Source organism: Budorcas taxicolor, chromosome 10 (assembly GCF_023091745.1).
Source record: "Budorcas taxicolor isolate Tak-1 chromosome 10, Takin1.1, whole genome shotgun sequence".
Lineage (NCBI taxonomy): Eukaryota > Metazoa > Chordata > Mammalia > Artiodactyla > Bovidae > Budorcas > Budorcas taxicolor.
Window position 1 is genome coordinate 98,703,395 of NC_068919.1, and position 17,553 is coordinate 98,720,947.

A 17,553-nucleotide genomic window follows, 5' to 3' on the forward strand; every position below is an offset into this window, starting at 1 on the left:
ATAAGTTTAATGAACAACCATCATATAATACAGATATAAAATAAAAGGAAGAGAAAAAAATTCTTTTCTTTGTGATGAGCACTTTTAGGATTTACTCTCAAGAACTTTCATATACAAAATAGAGCAGAGTTAATTATATTGATCATGCTTTACATTATATGCTTGGTACTTATTTCCCTTATACCTGGAAGAAGCTTGTGCATTTTGACCACCTTCATTCAATTCCCCCTCCTTCCACTCCCCACCTCTGGTAACCACAAATCTGATCACTTTTACTGTGAGTTTATTTGTTTTTGAAGCACAGTTGACCTACAATGCTATGTTAGTTTTTGGTGCACAATATAGCGATTCAGTATTTATAGACGTTACACGATGAACACCACCATCTGTCACCATACAAAGATGTTACATCATTATTGACTATTTTTCCCTTGCTGTACATTTCATTGCTGTGACTCATTTATTTTATAACTGGAAGTCTGTACCTCTTCATCCTCCTCATCTATTTCACTCATCCCTATACCCACATCTCCTCTAGCAACCACTTGTTTGTTTTCTGATTCTGTTTCACCATGCTTATTTATTCATTGGTTTTTAGTTTATCCATATACGTGAAATGATATGATTTCTTCCTCCATCTGACTTGTTTCACTTAGCAATACCCTTAGGTCCATCCATGTTGTCAACAAAGGTGAGATTTCATTCTTTTTCATGACTAATTTTCTATTGTATACACATATAATAGAATATTATATATATATATTTATATATATTATTGTTGTTCAGTTGCCCAGTCACGTCCAACTCTGCAACCCCATGGACTGCGGCATGCCAGGCCTCCCTGACCCTCCCCATCTCCCGAAGTTTGCCCAAGTTCATGTCCATTGCATCGGTGATACCATGATATATATATATCTCACATCTTCTTTACCTGTTCGTCTAACAGTGGACACGTAGGCTGCTTCCACACCTTGGCTATCGTGAATGATGCCATAATGGACAAAGGAGTACACCTTTATCTTTTCAAATTAGTGATTTTGTTTTCCTTAGAAAAACACACAGAAATGGAGTTGCCCGATGGTATGGTAGTTCTATACCACAGAACTTTTTGAGGAATCTTAAACTTCATCCTAAAGAGTATGAAAATTTATCTTACTAACTATATTAATTAATTTAGAGAAGTTTAAATTACTAAATGGTAAACAATTAAGTTTTTTTTAGAGAAATATTTGATTAAAATACTTTTTAAAGGAAAATAAACAGAGTATGACCATCTGATTGTCTGCTTCTCCCAATCTGGGAGACAGCAAACCAGCACTCAAGGGCATCTGAAAAAGAAAACTAGAATATTTCGCTATTTCTTCTTCCATCTTCTGCATCCAATTGAGACAGGTGATATTTCAGAGAAGGAGACCCAGACCAATGCTGCAGCCACCCCTCAAGGCAGTCTGAGCTCTAATTTGGACCAGCTCAGACCATCTGGGGTGCATACTTTTATCTCATTAATTTTGCCCTTGCACAAATGTCTTCCTGGAGTGGGTATGAGAAATGTTTTTGCAGTCAGACAGGCTGGGGCTCCCATTCCAGCTGCGTTGCCTACTGGTGTATAATTTTGGGTAAAGAACAGAGTACCTCTCTGTGAAAAAAAACCTGCTTCTGCTGGAAATGACTCACTGCTGCCTCTGCGATGCTCCACGACACGAACGTCTACTAGCGCAGCGTTTGCATCTTACCGTGCGGGGTTATTTGATCACTGGCTTGTCCTCCTCTAGCACCTGGGCAGCAGGAAGTATAGCTGAATCATGCCTACATCCCTAAGGCACAGCACAGAGCCTGGCACGTGGTTGTGATGTTTGGAGGCACACCTGGAGTTAATGCTCTGCAGAAACTGCCACATCTGTGGGGCAACACTGTTAGTTAGGGTCACTGTTAGTGACCCTAGCTTGGTGACATGGCCTCTGATAGTATCACTGGTGGTGCAGAGATCAAAATAATAGGAGCTAATGAGGCAGATGAGATGAGATGGTTAGACAGCACCACCGACTCGATGGACATGAACCTGAGCAAACTCCAGGAGACAGTGAAGGACAGGGAAGCATGGTGAGCTGCAGTCCATGGGGCTGCAAAGAGTCAGACACGACTCAGGGGCTGAACGACAGCAGCAAATGAAGCAGAGCTCAATTCTAGCCTCAGTCCCACTGTCCCAGGAGCTGCTTTCCACATGCCTTTCTTTAGCTCAGACTGTGTGATGGGATTCTCAACACTGGTCCCTACTCCTTCTCTCCAAGGAGGAAGCAGTGCCCGTGAGGAGTCTATCTGGGTACCAGAGTACTGTGATAAACAACAAATGCTTTTTAAATTACCCTCTCTTATATCTTATCAGTGGAAGAATACTGAAGTTTGGAGACAGGGGCTCTGGGCAGTTGGGTTTGTGTAAGGCTGAGTATGACCTGTTGTTAAGATTCGTAGGATCTAGCCTCATATTCTAAAACGTAGGTGCTACCCTTCACACCCCCTCCACATGCAGTCTAGCCCCAAACCATTCTTTAAGCACTCTGGATCAAAATGAAACAATTCTGTAGTGAGTCGAATGGTGACCTCCTCAAAAGATGCATTCAGGTCCTGACCTCCAAAATCTGATGTTATTTGGAAATTGAGTTTTTAGCTGTAATTAAGTTAAGGATCGGGAGATGAGATCATCTCAGATGACCTGAATGGACTCTAAAGCCAATGACAAGTCTCCTCAGAAGACAGAAGACCCAGAGGAGAAGACGGCATGCAGATGGAGGCAGAGGTTGGAAGGACATGGCCGCCCCGGAAGCTGGGAGTTCCCTAGGGCACTTAGAGAGAGCGAGGCCCAGCCAACACCTTAATTTTGGCCTCCAGAACCATGAAACTTACATTTCTGTTGCTTTAAGCCACCTAGTTTGTGGTAATTTGTCATTATAGCTTTAGGAAATGAATTCACTTCAGAAGTTTCAGTTTCCTTAATTGTAAGATGGAATAATAATATTTTCCACCAGATTTATTGCATAGATTTAAATAGAAACTATAAGTAATACTCTGTAATGACCTACATGGGAACAGAATCTAAAACAATGTGGACATATGTATATGTGTAACTGATTCATCTAGTCAAGGCTATGGTTTTTCCAGTAGTCATGTATGGATGTAAGAGTTGGACTATAAAGAAAGCTCAGTGCTGAAGAACTGATGCTTTTGAACTGTGGTGTTGGAGAAGACTCTTGAGAGTCCCTTGGACTGCAAGGAGATCCAACCAGTCCATCCTAAAGGAGATCAGTCCTGGGTGTTCATTGGAAGGACTGATGCTGATGCTGAAACTCTAATACTTTGGCCACCTGATGTGAAGAGCTGACTCATTGGAAAAGACCCTGATGCTGGGAAAGATTGAGGGCAGGAGGAGAAGCGGACAACAGAGGATGAGATGGTTGAATGGCATCACTGACTCAATGGATATGAGTTTGGGTGAACTCTGGGAGTTGGTGATGGACAGGGAGGCTTGATGTGCTGCAATCTGTGGGGTTGCAGAGAGTCATACACAACTGAGCGGCTGAACTGAGCTGAACTGATAACTGATTCACTTTGCTATACAGCAAAAACTAGCATAACATTGTAAATTGACTATACTCCAATAAAAATTAGTGAAAAATAGAAAGCCACACACAGAGAAAAAAGAAACTGCAAGAAAAACTGCCTGTATCAGTGTTTGACATAATAAGCTCTCAATACATGCTCAGTTGTGTATGGCTCTTTGCTACCCCATGGACTGTAGCCCACCAGGTTCCTCTGTCCATGGAATTTCCCAAGCAAGAATACTGGAGTAGGTTACCATTTCCTACTTCAGGGGATCTTCCTGACCCAGGAATCGAACATGCATCTCTTTTGTCTCCGGCATTGGTAGGCGGATTCTTTACCACCCTTGATATATGGTGCCACTAAACTTTTATGCTATGCTCTTGACATTTGTGGAAGGTCATTTGAAGACCTGTACTGGGGATGTTAGTTCAATGCCTTACAGGAATCTGGATAGCCCTCTCAGAGTTAATCTTGGAAAGAAACATTTGATGAACAGCAAAGAAGTCAAAGGTCGCCCCCAAAAGACAAAAATCTTCTGAGTTAAGAAAGACATGAGCTATATTGATTAACTGATAGCAACTTCATTAAAGGATGCAATGCCCGAAAGAGAGTTTGAGCAGCCACAGGGGCCTAAAAAAGATGAGCAAAGTGACAAATGTTGATCGTGCATATTTAGACTCTGTCTAGGGGACACGGCTTTCAGCCAAAATATTTCTATGAGTGCCAATCTCTGGGGAAAATGGTCGTTTCTATGTGGTCCTGGGTGGCCTTGATGCCATTAAGCGTTTAGTCTCTCACTTAACGTCCCCGAATGCCTTGTTCTCCAAGCAGTCTTTGGATTTCCATGTGGATCTGCCCATGGGGGAATGAACTAATTGTAGGGATTTTGAGGATTTCAGATCCCTGAGACAGAGGTTTCTCATGACACATTCAAAGTGTGGCTCTGAAGGGGGAGGAAGGTAGGAGAGGGTTTTATTGGGAGTTTGGGATTAGTAGATGCAAACTGGTACACCTAAAGTGGATAAAGAGCATGGTCCTACCGTATGATAGCACAGGAAACGCTATGTTCACTATCCTGGGATAAACCACCGTGGAAATGAATGTGAAAAACGATGTATATGTGTGTGTGTGTGCGTGTGTATGTGTGTAGAAATGAGTTACTTTAATGTAGAGCAACAATTAATACAACATTGTAACTCAACTCTACTTCAATAGAGAGTAAATTTGAAAAAAAGCATGGCTCTGGACGAAGCTTCGGCTTCCCAACTGTCTTAACTAAGAAAGCGCAGAGGATGCCAGTGACGGCGCTCTCAGCCTCGGTGACAATCCTTCCCCTTGTGTTGGTCCCCGTCTCCGTCTCACACGTGTGTCAGCTAGGCTGAGTCAGACTTCTAGGACTTGATCATGACGGCAATGACTCGGCTCCGGTATTTCTGGTTCATTCCTTGTACCGATTCCCACAGAATCCCTTTTCACCTTCTCTGCAAAACTTACCAAGACTATTCGGTTATGTCTTTCACTCTTTCCGATACCCATGGTGACCATGTTTTCTAAAACAGAAACTGGACTTGCATGGGTGATTATCTGCACGGAAAACTTGCGATAGAATAGTTAATAATGAGAATACTTTAAAAAATGCGGAACCTGTGGCTATTATGGTTATATGTGGTGCCAGTGAGAGAAACATTATAGAATTCAGTTCTGGGATGAGCAACTGATAACATTTGCTTCTTTAGTAAAAATAATTCTTTCCTTATTTTTCTGGCTATCAAGAAGCTCAGTGTTAAAGCTGCTATGGAATTACAGTCACTGCATCAATTCTTTTCCTTTTCTTGCTCCCCGTTTTCTAGCTCTCCGCCTCTGATTATACCTCAGTTTAAGCTGCTTAGAAGGACGTCTGGCTATTCATGACCGAGACTGGTTGGTTCAACTCCATATCCGTTCTCTTACTTTTTTTTAATTAACATAAGTTCCCTATTGGAGAGGTGTGGCCACGTGACTAAGTTTGGCCAATGAGGTGTAAGGGTTAAGTTTCGTGCGCCAATTGTAGGAAGGCTGCTTAAAGGTGCTGACCCATTGCAGGGGGCTTCTTGCGCGTTTCCTCTCGTCATCTGTTGACTGAGTAGCTTTCCTGGCACACCAGTATCCGCCTTAGATGGTTTGTTTTTCAGTCGCTCAGTCGTGTCCGACTCTTTGCAGCCCTGTGTACTGCGGCACGCTGGACTACCCTGTCCTTCACCAGCTCCTTCACCGCAGCCTTAGACCACGGTGCACCCCAAGGACAACATGGGGGTGATGGAGCAGAAAGACGGCCCGGTCCCTGCTGCCTGGAAAGTCACCCGGGCAGCAGGGCTCACGAAGGTCGGCTCTGACTGACCCAGCTAGAGGTTTTCCTTATGTGAATTAGAAATAAACGTACTTTATTGAAGCACTCTTCTTTGAGAAAAAAACTTATTACTATTTGTTCATTTATGGCTGCGCTGCGTCTCCGTCGCTGCGCAGGCTTTACCCTCGTTGCGGCGTGCAGGTGCTCATTGCAGTGGCTCCTCGTTTGCAGAACGTGGCCTCTAGAACTTCTGGGGCTTCAGTGGTTGTGGGGCATGGGCTTAGCTGCCCAGTGCTATGTGGGATCTTAGTTCCCAGACCAGGCATTGAACCCGTGTCCCCTGCATTGGCAGGCAGAGTCTTAGCCCCTGGACCACTGGGGAAGTTCCTGTTGAAGCACTCTTATTTGGTGTTTTTAAATAAAATTGCTACACGATCTTTTTGCAGTGCTTCCCAGAACCCTTTAAAAATGAATTTCAGATTCAGCTCATTTTAAGAGACAGATTCCCCCTCAATTTAGCGAAGATTATCCTAAAACTTTTGTGTGATGTAGTGATCAGACAAAAATTTAATTTTGCCTATAGAGATGGATCCTTTATTGTGTGTGTGTGTGTGTGTGTGTGTGTGTGTGTGTGTGTGTGTGTGTCTGCGCGCGCGCTCAGTCACTCAGTCACGTCCAGCTCTGTCCACTGGACTTGTCAGGCAAGATTACTGGAATGGGTTGCCATTTCCTACTCTAGGGTATCTTCCCAACCTAGGGATTGGACCGGCATTTCCTGAGTCTCTTGCACTGGCAGGTGGATTCTTTATCACTGAACCACCTGAGAAGCCCCATCGTTTTTTGTGGGCTGGTTCAAATTCTTGGAAGGGGGTAGAGTATAAATAAATAAGCAATTGGAGTAGGAAGCCAAGTGGAAAAGTACTGCCAAGTAGTAGCCTCCATCCATCTTCTTTAATGAAAAAACTTGAAATTAGCATATAGTACTTGTATGTAAAAGAAAGTGTCTAATGAGTATTCTATCAAGAATATAGAATATCCCCATAGGATCTATTGATATCATTCACCTGCAGAGAAAAATTACTTTTTCATAGATTAAACCAAGGAAAAATACTAGCCGACTCTCTGTCCAAAGTGTCATAAATTTTGTATTAGTGAACTAATGAGATTTAATAAAATCCAAATTAAGTCTTACGGTACTTGGAAAGAATTTTTCTTTCCTCTCAACCCTAGGTCTTTCTACTCATCTTCAAAGGAAGCATTAATGAGAAGCAATAAATCCCAGCATGATCGTGATTAAATTTCATGAATTATACAGAGGTACTTTTGCAAAATGGTAAATTCAATCAGTAGAACAGATATTTTTCTTTCTCAGCCAAATTAAGGGCCAAATGTGTCTCTAGATCTTGGCATAAATAAAGACATTTTGATTTTCCTACAACTGAGTATGTTTTAAAGGATGAATACCTTCCAAATAATTTTGCAAAATTATAATTAGTGTCTTTGAAAATAGGACCTTGCAGAAATTTCCCTGGTGGTCCAGCGCATGAAACTTCACTTTCCGATTCAGAAGCTTTGGTATCCAGTCAGGGAGTTGGAACCCCACATACCTCGTGGCTGAAAACCAAGGGGCAACACTAGCAAATTCGATAAAGACTTTAAAAAACAGGCCACGTCAAAAAAACTTTAAACATTAAAAAAAATAGGACCTTTCTTCCCCTGCTTTTCTCTCTCCTGTTATTCCCATCCCTAACACACACACATACTGGGGGACGGGGGTGGTGTTTGGGCAATATTGAAAGATAATCACAGCACTGAGTATAAAATGCAGCTTAGAAATTCTGGATTCTCTGTTTTAAATGAGAAGCACCAGCTTGGAAATAATGTCTCCCAGTCACTGTAGGCTTTCCAGTGTGTTGGCAATGAGAAACAGCAGCTTGCTGACAGCATTTTAGATGACCTACATTTGTGCGGAGAGCCATGTGGTCCAGCCCAGCAGGATTAGAGAAGGGGAGAAGGGGCTCTGGCGCTGGCTGCTTGTCGGGACAAGCCGACTCCAGCTTGCTTTTCCCATCTCACCATCTGCGTGACTGCTGATTCATTAGGCAGGTGTCTCTCCTGCTGCTGGAAGGAACATTTGTTCCCTATAATTTGCCATTTTTCCAAACGGTTAAGGGAGATTGGACTCACTCCTGGATACCAGAGGAAGGCAAGACTGGGAAGGAGGTGGGTGAGGTCCTGCCAGCTTTTCCCTGTGTAAATGCCATCTGTGGGGTCAAGGCTCCAATGGCTAATGGCTTTCTAGCTCACCTAGCACAGACACGCACAAGAGCCACCAGCAACCAGCGAGACATTTTGGGAACAGACCTAGTTTAAAGGTTGTGTCCTGTTGGCCCATATTTATCAGATTATGCATCTGAATGTTAATTCGGAGAATGCTGTCGCTGTGTTCAAGGTTTAACTAGATTATTCAGAGCATGCGTCTTATACGCTCAGTCACTCAGTTGTGTCCGACTCTGTGACCCGGTGGACTGTAGCGTGCCAGGCTCCTCTGCCTGTGGGGACTCTCCAGGCAAGGACACTGGGGTGGGCTGCCATGCCCTCCCCGTATCTTGTAATTATAACCAAATCACTGTAACTCAGAAGCCAGGGAATGGCAGGGGACAAAGCCCACACGTTTCCAAGGAGAGCACTGGATACAGAGCATCTGACCTCCAGCAGAGTCGGAGACCCCTGTGACGTCTCAATGTGGCCAACGCTCTCCACTTTGCCTGTAGCTCTCTTTCTGCCCCAGTTCTGGTCCTGTTACTCTTCTCAACAGCCAGACACAGGGCATGACTCAAGATGAGCCAATTATAGTACCCTGGACCCAGTGATTGGACTCAGAGGTGGCCAAATTGAGACGGAGTCCTTGCCCATGGCCTGAAGGAGCCATTCACTCATTTATTCATTCACAATTCTTTTTTTAAACACCAAGTCCTCCATTCAGAGAGAGGCACTATTTTGGATGCTAGGAAAGTGCAATGAGCAAGACAGATGTAATTCCTCTCTTTGTCGAGTTTCCATGACTGCCGGGCGGGATAAGGAGGCAGGCAATGAACAAGTACCTGGGTCAGGTGGTTGGTGAGCATGTGAAGCATTAGGGCAACTGCAAACAGTGATGACAGTGAGCAAAGCTAACGCCTGAGAGGAGTGGGAACCGGGGCAGGGGGGCGGGGGACCCCCGGGAGCCTGGCCTTGCTGGCTCTAGCCGTCCTGTATAACCCCAGACCCACCCCGGCTTTTCCTGGGTTTTAGTATCATGAGTCAACACCTTCCCCTTGGGGACAAAGCCAGCTCAAAGTCTCCACTCATACCTTCCCTACTCACTCTGACACCACCGATATCCCAGCTGAAGAGCGGCCGTTCAGTTGGCAAGGGCTGACGTGGCTGTGGGCTGGGCGCTGTGGCGGTTCAAAGACAAGCAGGTTATGCTCACTCCCCTCAAGGGCCCTGAATTGGCTGGGAGCTGGGCAACGGGCACAGAGGCGTATGAACCATCTCAGCGATTGTGTCCACCACCATACCTGCTCCTTCCCAGGTTCCCTCTCAGTGAATAGTCCTACCACCCACCAGCTTACTCAGGCCAGAAATAACGCTTGGATCTTCCACTGTTTTGGATAACTTGTGATGAGATTTTCATTAGCAGAGGTACGGGTAGGGGAGAGAATTCTTGAAATGTTAGCTTTGGAAAATACTTTGAGGTCACTCAGACCAACCACTTCATGGTACCAGTAAGAAACCTAGGTACAAAAGGATTAAATGCCTTATTGGAAATCACCATAATTAATTAATTCCATGTGATTCCTCATTCCAAATTGATTTAAGGTACCTTAACTGGAAAACTCAGACTGGAAAAGGTCAGTTTGCATTCCAATCCCAAAGAAAGGCAATGCCAAAGAATGCTCAAACTACCACACAATTGCACTCATCTAACACGCTAGTAAAGTAATGCTCAAAATTCTCCAAGCCAGGCTTCAGCAATATGTGAACCGTGAACTTCCAGATGTTCAAGCTGGTTTTAGAAAAGGCAGAGGAACCAGAGATCAAATTGCCAACATCCGCTGGATCATGGAAAAAGCAAGAGAGTTCCAGAAAAACATCTATTTCTGCTTTATCGACTATGCCAAAGCCTTTGACTGTGTGGATCACAATAAACTGTGGAAAATTCTGAAGGAGATGGGAATACCAGACTACCTGACCTGCCTCTGGAGAAACCTATATGCAGGTCAGGAAGCAACAGTTAGAACCAGTCATGGAACAACAGACTGGTTCCAAATAGGAAAAGGAGTACGTCAAGGCTGTATATTGTCACCCTGCTTATTTAACTTCTATGCAGAGTACATCATGAGAAACGCTGGGCTGGAAGAAGCACAAGCTGGAATCAAGATTGCCGGGAGAAATATCAATCACCTCAGATATACCAATGACACCACCCTTATGGCAGAAAGTGAAGAGGAACTAAAAAGCCTCCTGATGAAAGTGAAAGAGGAGAGTGAAAAAGTTGGCTTAAAGCTCAACATTCAGAAAACGAAGATCATGGCATCTGGTCTCATCACTTCATGGCAAATATATGGGGAAACAGTGGAAACAGTGTCAGACTTTATTTTAGGGGGCTCCAAAATCACTGCAGGTGGTGATTGCAGCCATGAAATTAAAAGATGCTTACTCCTTAGAAGAAAAGTTATGACCAACCTAGGTAGCATATTCAAAAGCAGAGACATTGCTTAGCCAACAAAGGTCCGTCTAGTCAAGGCTATGGTTTTTCCAGTGGTCATGTATGGATGTGAGAGTTGGACTGTGAAGAAAGTTGAGCCCTGAAGAATTGATGCTTTTGAACTGTGGTGTTAAAGACTCTTGAGAGTCCCTTGGACTGCAAGGAGATCCAACCAGGCCATTCTGAAGGAGATCAACCCTGAGATTTCTTTGCAAGGAATGATGCTAAAGCTGAAACTCCAGGACTTTGGCCACCTCATGAGAAGAGTTGACTCATTGGAAAAGACTCTGATGCTGGGAGGGATTAGGGGCAGGAGGAGAAGGGGACGACCGAGGATGAGATGGCTGGATGGCATCACAGACTCGATGGACATGAGTTTGGGTGAACTTCAGGAGTTGGTGATGGACAGGGAGGCCTGGCATGCTGCAGTTCATGGGGTCGCAAAGAGTCGGATACGACTGAGCGACTGAACTGGACTGAACTGCAATCTGAAAGACTAATTGCAGAGTACTTCTTTAAGACATCTTTCATCAGTATTATTTACACAGACTAGGCTTTTGATACGAATCAGGCAGCAGGGAGTTCAAGGGTGTGCCTGATGAGCCCTGGCTGCCGTATACTATGGAATGAATTAAATGCTGAGCCCTACTCAGCCTCAGGTGGCGGACGTGGTGCCTTTGGTAAATGTGGAGCCCTTCCACCTCCTCACATCCCACTGTAAGTGGGTCCCCCTGGATATGGATGAGACTTTGCTTAAAATACACGTTCGGTTCCACACGACACTGGGAAAATCAGTAACTGAGGGTCTCTGTTTTCTGCTACAGAAAACAGCTATGGTCATTTTAGCTTAAGAATGTTCAAATTAGGACCCCTTCAGTCATAAAAAGGGCTTCCCTGATAGCTCAGTTGGTAAAGAATCCAGGAGAGCCGTGTTTGAGTCCTAGGTTGGGAAGATCCCCGGAGAAGGGACAGGCTACCCACTCCAGTATTCTTGGGCTTCCCAGGTGGCTCAGCTGGAGAAGAATCTGCTTGCAATGCAAGAGACCTGGGTTCGATCCCCAGGTTAGGAAGATCCCCTGGAGAAGGGAAAGGCTCCCCACTCCAGTATTTTGGCCTGGAGAATCCCATGGACTGTATGGTTGCAGAGTCGGACACAACTAGTGACTTTCACTTCACTTCAGCGATAAAAAGGCTTCCCCTGTGGTTCAGTGGTCAAAAACTGCCTGCAGTGCAGAAGCCCCAGGAGAAGCGAGTTCAATCCCTGGGTTGGGAAGATCTCCTGGAAGAGGATGTGGCAACCTACTCCAGTATTCTTGCCTGGAGAATCCCATGGACAGAGGAGCTTGGCGAGCTATAGCCCATAGGATCACAAAGACTGGGACATGACTGAAGCGATTTACCACGCCATACAAACAAAATCCTCATTAAATACATAATAAATACATAATATTAGGCAGTTAAATTCTGCAAGATAAACGAATTGCAAGATATATGAACATGCAAACAAATGAATTGACCTCTTCTTCTTTGTTTTCTTTTTGGCCACATGGCATGGCACAGGGGATCTTAGTTTCCCTGACCAGGGGTCGAATCCAAATGCCCTGCACCAGGAGTGCAGAGTCCTAAGCACTGGACTGCCAGAGAGGCCCTGGAACTGACTTTCTATTTGGAGTGGAAAGCTATGAAGAAACTAAAGTTTGAGGGGATCTACTCAAAATCAGAATACTTATTTTAGAGTGGCTATTTTATGTCATTATTTTCCACTTATTTGTCCATAGGACAGATAATTGACCTCTAAGCTTCACTTTACCCTTCTGTACAATGGGTCAGTAATATTACCTATGTTACAGGACTGTTGGGAAGAACAGATGAGCTAATTCATGTAAAGAGTTTAGTACAGTCTCAGCAAATATTAACATTGTATTATAGAAGGATTGTCGTTGTTTAGTTGCTAAGTCGTGGCCGACTCTTTGTGACCCCATGGATGGCAGCATGCCAGGCTTCCCTGTCCATCACCAACTCCCATAACTTGCTCAGCCTCATGTCTATCGAGTCAGTGATGCCATCCAACCATCTTATCCTCTGTCATCCCCTTTTCCTCTTGCCTTTAATCCTTCCCAGCATCAGGGTCTTTTCCAATGAGTCAGCTCTTTGCATCAGGTGGCCAAAATATTGGAGCTTCAGCTTTAGCATCAGTCCTTCCAATGAATATTCAGGGTTGATTTCCTTTAGGATGGACTGGCTTGATCTCTTTGCAGTTCAAGGAAGCTGTTTATTAAACTCACTCTTTACTCATGACAAAATCTGGTAATCAGAGTACAGGAGTTTGGATTCTGGGACACAGGGATGGAAATGCATCTAACTCATGCTAAAAGAGTCTAGGCACTAAGCAAATTCTAGCTAAAGTCAAGAATAAAACTCATTATCTGGATATTGTGGGACGTTGTTATCAATTCAGCAATAGTGGGGTGACAAAGTTGAGTGGGACACCATCTCTGCTTTTGGTGTCCTTCCATGTAGAAGGAAGGCAATAGATTAGAAAACAGAGGTCTTTCCCTACAGAGAGAGTTTTCGTAATTGAATTGGATATTGCCCAGAAGGTCAGTGAATTAAGCCACACAGTTTGCATTACCCTGATTGCCGTTGGTAACCACAGGCTCGTCGAAGGGCGTTAGTTCTTGATGAGCAGGGTGACAGGTACCAGGAACTCAGGGCTGGGATGCACAGCCGAGTGAGCCCTTTTCCTTTGTACACCTGTTCATGCTTGGGTTCTTTTGTTTACCATGTGTTAGAATTTTGATGCCAGAAAAGTTGCAAGATCAAGGCCAAAATGATCGAAGTTGGGGAGACTCATGGGTGTGTGGCTTATAAGGCAAATGAGACATTTGGACTCAGTCTTGTCTTTCTTGAGCAAGCAATTCGATATTTCAGCTTGCAATTAAATAGTCTGGTAGCTACGGGTGTTGCACTGTACTAAGTTGTGTCCAACATGCTTCAGTCATGTCCAGCTCTTGGAAAGCCTGTGGATTGTATCCTGCCAGGCTCCTCTGTCCATGGGATTCTCCAGGCAAGAATGCTGGCGTGGGTTGCCATGACCTACTCCAGGGGATCTTCCCGAACCAGGGATCAATACCTGTCTCTTACACTTCCTGCATTGGCAGGTGGGTTCTTTACCACTAGTGCCACCTGGATAGCCCCTGATAGCTATATATATACACACACACATATAAATGCCAGATGTGTATATGTATACACACACACACAGGAAGTCCCTGATACAGTACTTAGTTCTTCAGTCATGTCTGACTCTTTGCAATCCCATGGACTGTAGCCCTGTCAGGCTCCTCTATCCATGGGGATTCTCCAGACAAAAATATTGCAGTGGGTAACTATTTCCTTCTCCAGGGGATCTTCCCAACCCAGGGACTGAACCCGAGTCTCCTGCGTTGCAGGCAGTATTCTTTACCATCTGAGCCACCAGAGAAGCCCAATAGCTATAAAGCACCGGAAGGAGATCAGTCCTGAATACTCACTGGAAGGACTGATGCTGAAGCTGAAACTCCAGGACTTTGGCCACCTGACGCGAAGAGCTGACCGACTCATTGGAAAAGACCCTGCTGCTGGGAAAGATTGAAGGCGGGAGGAGAAGGGGACGATAGAGGATGAGACGGTTGGATGGCATCACCAACTCAATGGACATAGTTTTGGGTGGACTCCGGGAGTTGGTGATGGACAGCGAGGCCTGGCATGCTGCAGTCCATGGGGTCACAAAGAGTCGGACACAACTGAGCCACTGAATTGAACTGAACCCTCATTACTGAAAATCCTGCAGGAGCACCAGCTTTGGTACAGTGAGCCTTGAATATCCTAACCTCACTCCCTTTCATCTCTTTTCCCATCAATGGGTTTTAAAATTCAGTTTTGATAAAATAAATTTTCTTAGGAACCCAATTCTCTTTTTATGGCAAATCAGACTGTTGAAATACCCGGTGCAGGAGCTGCGACAGCAGAGGAAGGCATAAGAGGATGGCAACCCCAAAATACTTCTGCCTCGGGGTGTGTGGGTGGGTAGGAGTGTCAAGAGGAGTGAGAGAAAATAAGAGACGCTTGAGTTGGAGGCTCAGGAACAAGCATCCGTTTCCCAAGCGAAGGGAGTGGGGAGGGCAGCTCCTGGCGAGAGGAACGGCTTGGACGTATAAAGCCTGGGGAGGTGGAAATGAGCATCAGGGGCAGGGGCTGGTGACGGGTCAGGCTAGTTAGCGTTCGCTGGACAAATGCAACCGAATGGATAATAGGCACTGTGCCCGGCAAGGGCGACTGAAGGCAAATGACAGAGGTGGTGGCTGTAGAAATGCACGCGGCATTCTGAAGCAACTATGCTCCAGTTTAAAGAAAGAAAGAAAGAAAGAGCAGGAACGGCGGGCTGGACTAGGGCAGAGCGGGAGGGCCCGTGCAGTGTTGCTCGAAAGTCTGCGTTTTCTTCTGAAGACAGGGTGGCGTTCAGTGAGGCTTTTAAGCAGAGGAACAGCGTGATGAGGACCAAATGCAGAACTGTCGGGGACGGGTCACAGAGAGGGGTCACCGAGGGGACGCACAGTCCAGGCTGCAGGAGCTGGGGGCAGGACTGATGTGGGATTTGGGGGGACTCCCTTGATATAGCTGACCCTCTTTCCTGGACCCATTTCCCCAGCTTCCTAACTCTTCTTGTTTTCATCTGCTCTAATTTGAAAGGAATTAAAAAAAAAAAACCCCACAACCTGGAAGGCTAAATTGTACTGACTCTGTCTCTCTCAGAGCTGATATTCCTTTAGCAAAGATAATGGCTTCTTTTAGTTTATGAGGTCTTTCTTGTCTTTTTCCTTCTAAAGATTAAAAATAGAAAACAGATTAGAATCCTGAGAATGAATCCTAAAAAGGATTTCTCCTCCCTTGCCACAGGGTGATAGATTTAAAGGGCCATGGGATCTGGACACTGCCAAGGGGTGCTGTCTTCGGCTGGAAGCCTTCTTTTTTTAGCTGAGCCCACTGGAAGGAGAGGTGACCACGTGTTCTTTTACAGAACTGCTGGCCATTGTTGTGAAGCAGGCTTGCTCTGTTGTGCAGAGCAGGCCTGTCCCTAATCGCTTCTATCATTATTTCAGGTTAGGTGGGGGTGGGGTAGGGAGAAAAAAACAGCCAAGTCTATTTTAGCCTTTGCTTCAGAAATTAACTTGGTTTCCCAGAAGATGTCTGTTCCATTGACGTCATCCTCTCGGGGCCCCCCAGAACTGCAGCGTCTCCTTTCTGCCCCTTTCCAATGCTCCTCTGCCCTAGAACTGCAACCCACTTTATGCGGCTCTGCTGGACCGCACCCTCCCAAAGGTGACCCCCGAGACCACCACGTGGGGGCCCCTGGCCGGGGACTCTAAGAGGACCTTGAAGCTCACACGGGGTTAGCCAACTAATCCAGCCTGCAAATAACGAAACTCATCTGAAAAATCTCTCGTAAGCCTTCTTAGCCCTGGGCCTCGGGATATTAACTGCAGGATAGGGGTTGGGGAGAGGGGCGTCAGAGGCTCTGGGCCATTGAGCCTTAGTAAGCATGTTGATTACAGAGCCAGCCCCTTCAGAATCCAAAGCTGCTGGAGGGGATGTTCAGACGGTGTCAGTGGTTGGCAGTCCCGGCTCCTCGACACGGGAGGATGGCGGGACACAACGTCAGCACGCTTCAAGCCTTCTTTCGCATCCTTCCCAAAACTGCTGATAAAGCCACAAGTTATCATTATCTGTTATCGCAAGAAGGGGTTATTTTAAAAATAAGTTGCCATTGATCTTACTTCTAGAATTCCTTTGAGATGTTATTCTTGTTATTATCATTTTAGTTATGCTCCCTGGTAGCTCACCTGGTGAAGAATCTGCCTGCAATGCAGGAGACCTGGGTTCGATCTGTGGGTTCACAAGATCCCCTGGAGGAGGAACTGGCAGCCCACTCCAGTATTCTGGCCTGGAGAATCCCAAGGACAGAGGAGCCTGGCGGGCTACAGTCCATGGGGTCATGAAGAGTAGGACATGACTGAGCGGCTAAGCACAGCACATTTATAGTCAGAGAAAATTTTTTTTTAAATGTATGCCCTTAGGACCGAAGACTTTTAGAGCCAGAAATAGTGGATTAGGGATTGTAATAGCAATTGGGATAATTGCAATAAACAGGTGTAATAAACAATTGGGTTTGTTTTCCTCCACCTGGCACCCCTTCCTCCCGAAGAGGAAAAGTTAAAACTTTACATAGCCTCCTGCTCTTTCAGCCTCTGTAACTCAGCTTGCTCCTTGCAAAGTCTGGATCACACAGGTCATAGAGTCTCCGAAAGTGGGGACTTGGAATAGTAGAAACTGGAGCTTATCTTACTCACCTTGTCCTGCTCTTTGCAGTCACCCGGCCCCTGCAAACCTGCTTAACCTTGCCTGTCCACATGAAGGTCAGGCATCTTCCTCCCCATCTTGACTGCTGTTCCCGAGAGCGTGAAACCCCTTAGTTTAAGCCAGCCTATTAGCAGCTAGTGTTGCCCACTATAGTAGGTCTATAACCACTCGGTAACCCCTTTGTTCGGGGCTCAGAGCTTGGAGTGTTAACCTGAGTTCTCCAACTCTCCGAGTGTGGTGCTTGGCTTCTGCAGCACCCCCTTTTGTCGTAATTGATCCCTAACTTCCTTTTGAAACACATTACCTTCCCTCATACCCCAGCTCTCAGTCCCCAAGGCAACTTTCAGGCCTTTCTTGCTCCTAAATCTCAGATCTGTTTGGGGAACAAAGGACAAAAGGGGCTAGCTTTCACAACCTCCCTTCCAGCCAGAGGGGACCGTGAGACACAGTTCTGGCCAAAGAGATCTAAACGGAAGTT